Source organism: Macrotis lagotis, chromosome 2 (assembly GCF_037893015.1).
Source record: "Macrotis lagotis isolate mMagLag1 chromosome 2, bilby.v1.9.chrom.fasta, whole genome shotgun sequence".
Classification (NCBI taxonomy): Eukaryota; Metazoa; Chordata; class Mammalia; order Peramelemorphia; family Peramelidae; genus Macrotis; species Macrotis lagotis.
The window spans coordinates 247806499-247814697 of record NC_133659.1 but is presented as its reverse complement, the minus strand read 5'-3'; the positions used below and the strand labels follow the sequence as shown (position 1 = coordinate 247814697).

Here is an 8199-nt window from a genome sequence, read left to right as displayed (position 1 = left end):
CTGGAGAAGAAAAGTATTTATAAAAATGTTATGCCCAGTAGTTTTGACACTACTCAAGGAAAAGAAAATGTTGGCATTGTTCTTTTGCCAATGGAATAAGAAGTGCCTAAGAGTGATTACTGCATATTTATATCCAAATGGTGTTATATTTTATGATGATTTTATTCAGACCTACTTTCTCTCTCTCTCTCTCTCTCTCTCTCTCTCTCTCTCTGTCTGTCTCTCTCTCATCAAAGAAAAAGGCCAGAAATGTGAAACCATACAAGGATAACATTATTTATTCTTTGGGGATTAACAGATGACCCACAGCTGCAGCTTCTATTTTTTATCTTTCTGTTTCTGACCTACTTGCTGACTGTAACTGGGAACTTTCCTGTACAACTTGTCAACTGGGAAATATACTGTGAGCTATAATGCTTGTTTCACACAATTATTTTTTGGTCTCCTCACTGGAGCTTCAGAATTTTTCCTTTTAACTGCCATGTCTTATGATTGTTATGTAGCCATCTGCAAACCTCTCCATTATGCAACCATCATGAACAATCGAGTCTGTTACCAGCTCATCCTGGGTTGTTGGCTACCTGGATTAATGATAGCCCTTCCACCATTTGGTGTGGTTCTTGAGCTAGAATTCTGTGACTCCAATCTTCTTGACCATTTTGCCTGTGATTTATCACCATTGCTGGAGATTACATGCTTTGATACGCAGTTCATAGAAAGAATGCTTTTAACATCTGCTGTGTTGACACTCATGCTCACCTTAGTGTTAGTGGTTCTATCTTATACCTCTATTATTAGGACTATTTTGAGGTTTTCCTCAGCAAAGGAAAGGAAAAAGACCTTTTCCACTTGTTCCTCCCACATGATTATCCTCTCCATCACCTATGGCAGTTGCATCTTCGTGTATGTGAAACTTTCTGGAAAAGAAGGAGTGGTTTTAAATAAGATTGTAATACTGCTTGTAACATCAGTGGTACCAGTAATGAATCCTTTTATTTATACTTTGAGAAATGAACAAGTGATTCAAGCTTTTAGAGACACATTCAAAAGGATTTCATTGATTTCAAAGCTATAACAGAAAATGGAGAATATCAGGAAACTAATGACTCAATCAGGAAAAACTAAAACAGAGATGAATATTACAGACCAATTTCTATAATAAATTTCAAAGTACAAATTTTGAACAAAATCATAACAAGATGATTACAGCAATACATTACAAATTATACACTATATCTGGGTGGGATTTATACCAGGATGGCAAAGAAAATAGAAATCATATGATTATTTCAATAGATGCAGAAAAGCTTTTAAACAAAACACAGTAGTCATTACTCCTAAAAATTATAGAGTAAAGGAATAAGTGGAGCATTCTGTAAATTAATAAATAGTATCTAGCAACTCAAACCATCAGCAACCATTAGCTATAAAGAGGATAAACCAGCAAGAGGCTTTCCCAGTAATATCAGGGATAAAACAAGGATGTCCAATATCTTTATTATTATTCAATAAAATACTAGAAATGTTAGCTATGGCAATAAGAGAAGAAAAAGAGAGTGAAGAATTTAGAGTAGTCAAGATTATTACCCTTTCAGATGATATATTAGTATACTGAGAAAACCCTAGAGAATCAACTAAAAAGTTATCTATCATTAAATAAAACTGCTCTTAATAATTATTGATATTGGAGAACTGTAAATTAAAAATAACTTGGAGGAAATACCTTATACCCATCAGATAAGTTAACATGCCAAAGAAAAGAAAAAATAAAATGATCAGTGTTGGAGAGGCCACTAGTACGCTGTTGTAGAGATTTCCTTAGATCAGATAGATAGAGAATTTCTTGATCTATTAATTTATCTATGGTGTCACTCTTTATATCTAAATCTTGTATTTATTTTGACCTTATTTTGGTATTGGATGTGAGATGTGGATCTATGCCTAGTTTTGGCCACACATATTTCCAGTTGTCCTAACTCACAGAATAGTGAGTTCTTATCCAAGATGCTAATGTCCTTGGGTTTGTCAAGAAATATATTACTGTAGTTATTTACTATTAATTTTTTATGTATACTAGACCTAGACCAAATACCTTTAACTTTTTTTCATCTGTTCCCTTGATATTCTGGACTTTTTATTACTCCAGATGGACTTTGTTACTAATTTTTCTAGCTCTGTAAAAATAGTTATTTGATAGTAATTAATTTGGGTACAATTGTCATCTTTTATATTAGCTTGGTCTAACCATGAGTAATGGAAAATTTTCTAATTGTTTAGATCTGACTTTATTTGTGTGAAAAGTGTTTTGTAATTGTGTTCATACAGTTTCTAGTTTGTCTTGGCAGGTAGATTCCCAACCATTTTATGATGTCTGCAGTTGCTTCTAATGGAATTTCTCTTTTTATCACTTTCCCTTGGACTTCCTTGTTCATATATAGCAATGATAATGATTTATGTGAATTTATTTTATATCCTGCTACTTTGCTATAGTTATTGCTTCAAGTAATTTTTAAAGATAATTTTCTATGGTTCTCTAAGTATACCATCATATAATCTTCAAAATGTTGAAAGTTTTGCTTCCTCATCACCAGTTTTAAGTCCCTCAGTATCATTTTCTTCTCTCATTGCTAAAGTTAACATTTCTAAAACAATATTTAATAGTAAAGGTGATAATTGGCTTCCTTGTTTCCACTCTGAAGTTTTAATTCACACCTCACAGATTGGCTAATGTGACCAGGAAGGACAATGATCAATGTTGGAAGGGATGTGGGAAACCTGGGACACTAATACATTGTTGGAAGAGCTGTGAACTCATCCAACCTTTCTGGAACAATTTGGAACTATGCCCAAAGGGCAAGAAAAATGTGCATACCCTTTGTTCCAGCAATACTTGCTACTGGGTCTATACCCTGAAGAGATCATGAGAAAAGGTAAAAGCATCACTTGTACAAAAATATTCATAGCAGCTCTGTTTGTAGTAGCAAAGAATTGGAAATTGAGGGAATCTCTATCAATTAGAGAGTGACTGAACAAATTGTGGAATATTATTGTTCTATTTCAAACCAGGATGGATGGGAATTCAGAGAAGCCTGGTAAGACTTTCATGAACTGATACTGAGCAAGATGAGTGGAACCAGAACATCAACCTTAATGGATTTGTTCATTTCATCAGTGCAATAATCAGGGATTATTTTAGGGTATCTGTGATGGAGAATACTATCTGTAGCCAAAGAAAGAATTGTGGAGTTTAAACATATTTTTAGAGTTGTCTTACATACCACATAATTTTGCTATCTCTTATACTTCATTTTTTTTCCTCAATGATACAATTTTTCTCTCAACACATTCAATTTTGATGAATGTATAACATGGAAATAATGTAAAGATTATCAGACCACCTTCTTTAGAGGGTGGGTGGAGGGAAAGGAGGTTGGTGGGAAAATTGTAAAATTCGAAACATTACAATAATGATAGATATAAACTACTATTCCATATAATTGGAAAACAAATTAGGTATTTATATAAAAAAAGATCCTATTCAGTTCTTAATCTCAGAGCACAGACTTTATCCAAACTACTTGGATTAAATACCTCTTATAATGGCAATCTGTTTTTCCCCTAAAATGAAGCTGAATCCTACTGTGTTGCCTTAAAGTCCCAAAAGGGAAGGGAGGAATCACCCTAATGGCCACCTATCTGTTCCTCATTGTTACTTTTAATAAAAGATTTTAGAAAATTTCAAAAAAAATAACATCTTTATGTAGAGGGAATATATTAGTTCCATGAACTTCCCAAGCCCTCAGACTATACTTACTCTAATCCACCTATAATGAAAGCAAGAGATCTGGATAAGTGGTTTGGTTACCACTAAAATTAAAGGAATTTAGTGTAACATCAAATGTTTGGGAATAGATGACTCTAAGCATTCTTTTCATTATAATAATCTATGTTCAACTAGGAGTTCTCCATATATGTTCTGCCAGAAGCAAGTATATGAGACTGCACAGGCTAGAATGCAGATTGGAAATAGGAAAGCTTTGATCAATGCATATTTCTGTATTCAAGAGAAAAACTCCTTCATAATATAGAAATGGACAAGTGGAGATTAATAAGAGGAAAAAAAGGTGATTGAATTTTGTGATATGAATCTAAGTCATTCACGTTTTCTTGTACCATTCAGCACTTCAAACCAAGGTAACTTTATGGTTTTGATACATATGTAATTCTTTTGACCACGTCCTTAAAGGCTTGAATGACTTGCTTATTCCGTAAGGTATAAATAAAAGGATTCATTATAGGGGAAATGGATGTCATAAGTACTGACACAACCTTATTCAAAACAAGTTGTTCCTTCCCACAAGTTTTGACATAGGTGAAGATGCAGATGCCATAAGTGATTGAGACAACAATCATGTGGGAAGGACAAGTGGAGAAGGCCTTTTTTCATTGTTGAGTAGAGGGATATCTCAGAATAGTCCTGATGATATACACATAAGATAGAACAACAAATACCAAAGTGATCATAAGTAATGACATAGCACAGACTATTATAGTTTTTTCTATGAAAGTTTTATCAGAGCATGTGATTTTCAGAAGTGAAAATGCATCATAAAACAATATTCAATGACATTGGAGTCACAGAATTCCATCTCAAGACCCAAACTAAGTGGTGGGAGGACAGTCATTAGTCCAGCTACCCAACAACTCAGGACGAGCTGGTTGTAAACTTTGCTGTTCATGAGTGTTGTGTAATGTAGATAATTGCAGATGGCCACATAGCAATCCTAGGACATGGTAGACAAAAAGAAAAATTCTGTTTAAGCAAAGAAAGTAATGAAAAATACTTGAGTGATACATGTATTATAAGGGACAGTATTGTCACCAGTTGATAAGCTTTATAGATATCTGACAATATAGGCATTTGTAAATATTAATTCTACAAAGGAAAAATTTTGAAGGAAAATATACATGGGGGTTTTAAGGTGGGAATCCACCAAAATGAGGGTGATGTCACACTTGGAATGTATGTTAGAAACATAAAGACAAAAAGAAATGCTTGCAGCTGTGAATTATCTGTCAGTCCCCGAAGAATGAATATTGTTATATTTATATCATTTTCCATTCCGCACTTTTAACTGTTGAAGTATCTATATGAAAACATAGAAGATTGTGCCTGAGATGGAGGTTAGTAAAAATCAAACACTGAGGTACTCTTCTCTCATTAATTTTTGAAATATAAAGAAATTCTAACAATATTGTGTTGAGATTGAACTCTGTTGAAGTATGAAGTTTATGAGATTATTTGGCAAGAAATTATATCTGCTTTTCCAAAATCTCTTTCCATTCATTCTTTTACAAAATCTAACTTATAAGCTAAATATTTCACTTGATTCCAATCTGAGCTTAATCATGATCAGGTAAAACAACACCTATTCTCTTCTTTTTTTTATAGAAACTTATGAATATAATTTTACACACTTTTTACAACTACATCCTCCTGAATTCTCCTTGATCATCCTCAGTGATCTCTATACAATGGCAGATGAAGAATTCAGAATCTTTGAGATAAAATCTGTCCAGGATTTAGGGTACAAGAGACACTTAATCATATAAAGCAAAAAAATCTCTTCATCTTTTCAAGGGACACATTTCTCACTAAGTTACATAAGTTACATTTGTTCTCCAGAGAATTGGATTTCCATGATGAAAAGGCTCTCAATGAGAACCTAGTCTGACTTTCATCTGAAAGACACTCTTAGTATAACATGGTCAATGTTTTTCATCACCCAGCCTCTCCAAACTGAGTATTCCAGAACCCTGAGTTTTCAGTTGCTCAAATTTTTAGGATTTTTTTTAGGTCTGACATCAAGCCTAAATTCATCTCTTTAAAAAGTCTTCATATTACTTCCAATTTTGCCCTATGGAGTCAAAAAGAATAAAAGTTGTAGATTCTGCATATGACAGCTCTTCCAATAGTAAAGGATGCCTATATTATTTCCCTATTCCCACATCATCTCTACACCTAAGTTTTCTCTTTTGAGGATACACTTCCTCACTTTCTTCAACCTAGCCATTGACATGAACTTCACTTCTGTCTATACTATTTATGATATCACTGTCATTTATGTTACTCAAAACTCAAACAAAATCTACAGGAGTTCTGAAAAAAGGAGAATATAAACACTGTACCATTTCCATATCCCTAGAAGTTCTATTTGACCCAAACCATATCAGCTCTTGGTTTGTCAGCTACCAAAGAAGTCATAGTTCCCTAAAATACTCCCCAAACCCATTATATACTCTCTAGATGCTTAATTATTGCCTAGCTATGTGACTGTGTTAAATTCAATTAACCCCATTGCCTTAAATAAATGAAATTTTAAAAAAAATTTAAAAATATAGTCATTGGACTATAATATGTAACTATTTTCTTTTAACTTTTATGGAAAATTGGAACAATACTTAACCTTTTCAAGTCATGTGGGATCTTTCTTAATTTACACAATATTTCAAATATAACTGACAGGATATTATATACAAATATATCACCTTCCTATCCACTGCAATTAGCATTTTTCTACCAGATTTGAGTCCTCTCCTCCTCTAATATTCATAAACAACAACATAAACAATAACAAACAACAAACATTCTATTCTCAATTCTTACAATCAAAGCACTATAGTGAATTAGATCTTTCCAAGGTTGTCATTGTTCTCTTAATAGTAAATCCTGTGAATTTTCTTTATCCTCATTCTTGTGTTTTCTGGCCTCCTTTGACCTATGTCTAGAATAATTTCTCCTCCCCTAGCTTTTATTTGTTGCTGTTCAGTCATTTTTCAGTTATGTCCAACACTTTGTGAGCCCATTTGGTATTTTCCTATCAAAGATACTGGAATGAGTTTGTCATTTACTTCCCCAATCTATTGTGGATTTAAGGAAATAAAGCAATCTAGTGTTATCTAGAGTCATATTTAAACTCGAAAAAATGAGTTTGCTACCAGGCTTGCAGTTCTATCACCTGAACCATCTAGCTGCCCTTGAGTTCTGTAACACTATTCTTTTCCTACTTTTCTAAAATACTAGACTCCTTTGCTGGATCATAAAGTTATTATAGGGACCTGTCCCTGTGGTTCTATAAATGCACCATTTTCTCTATTTCAATACTTTTTTACTATGATTACATCTGCTTTCATGGAGATGATATATTGGTAAATAGAGTGACATAGATATATTGAGAGGGATATGTATTTATATATGTGATCTGTTGGGAGGCAGGGTCTCTAAGCTGTTTGATACATTCGCATCAAGAAGACTCAAGGCAGTCACACGGCCTGATGTAACAACATTTCCTTCTTCAATATATATAGGGATTTCATGCATGCCAATATTTATAGGTCTATTATTGATTGCAAAACTTACTCATCCTAATAGTGGAATGAATATAAAGGAAGGATTTCAGACAAATTCCTCAAATAAAACAGATTGTGAGCTCTGTCCAAATTTAACAGGACTGCATCTCCCTGAGACATACAAAAGGCTTCAACATTATGAAACCTTTGGAAGATACAGCACTGGAAATTCCAGGGAGATGTCAGAATATATACAGGGAAACCAGATACAAGATGGGTCAGATAGAGTTCCAGGGAAATTAATAGTTTTGCCCCCCTTACCATACGCAGAAATATATGAAAAAGATGGTGAGAAAATAGTTAGTACAGGTGACCAATACTTGAACTCCAGCAGCCTTAGTTTCATGGGAAAGAATAAAAAAGTCACAGAAACTGTGGCTTCTACCAACAAGGCCAGAAAGAAAAATTGGTTATTGTAAGAGTTAACAGATGGGTGGACAAGCATAAAGACCCTCACTACAGACTGTTAAGGAAGTGTATCAAAAAACATTACCTACACAAAAAATATAAAAAACTTTCCATTAAAAGAATTGCTTAATTAATAAGTCTAAATGAATTAACAATTATACAATGGAGTACTAAATATGATAACAGACAGGTTAAGGTCATCGTGGTCTGAGTAGGGATAAGAAATTAATTAACTATATGATTATTACTTAAACTTGTAATCACATGATTAAAACTTGTAACCATATGAACTATAAGATTGATGATGAAAAATTGTGCACTCTTGTAACCAAGGAACTGATCTCAGCTTGCTTGCTTGCTTGAAACATACATGATTCTGAA

At 33.4% G+C, this 8199-nt stretch overlaps 2 pseudogenes; one reads left to right on the top strand and one right to left on the bottom strand.

Annotated features, from left to right (window-relative positions):
- Positions 1-249: 249 nt before the first annotated feature.
- Positions 250-1075, top strand: LOC141511578 (olfactory receptor 6C2-like; annotated as a pseudogene).
- A 3125-nt stretch (positions 1076-4200) lies between these two features.
- LOC141512165 (olfactory receptor 6C2-like) lies at positions 4201-5122 on the bottom strand (annotated as a pseudogene).
- Between the last annotated feature and the right edge of the window lie 3077 nt (positions 5123-8199).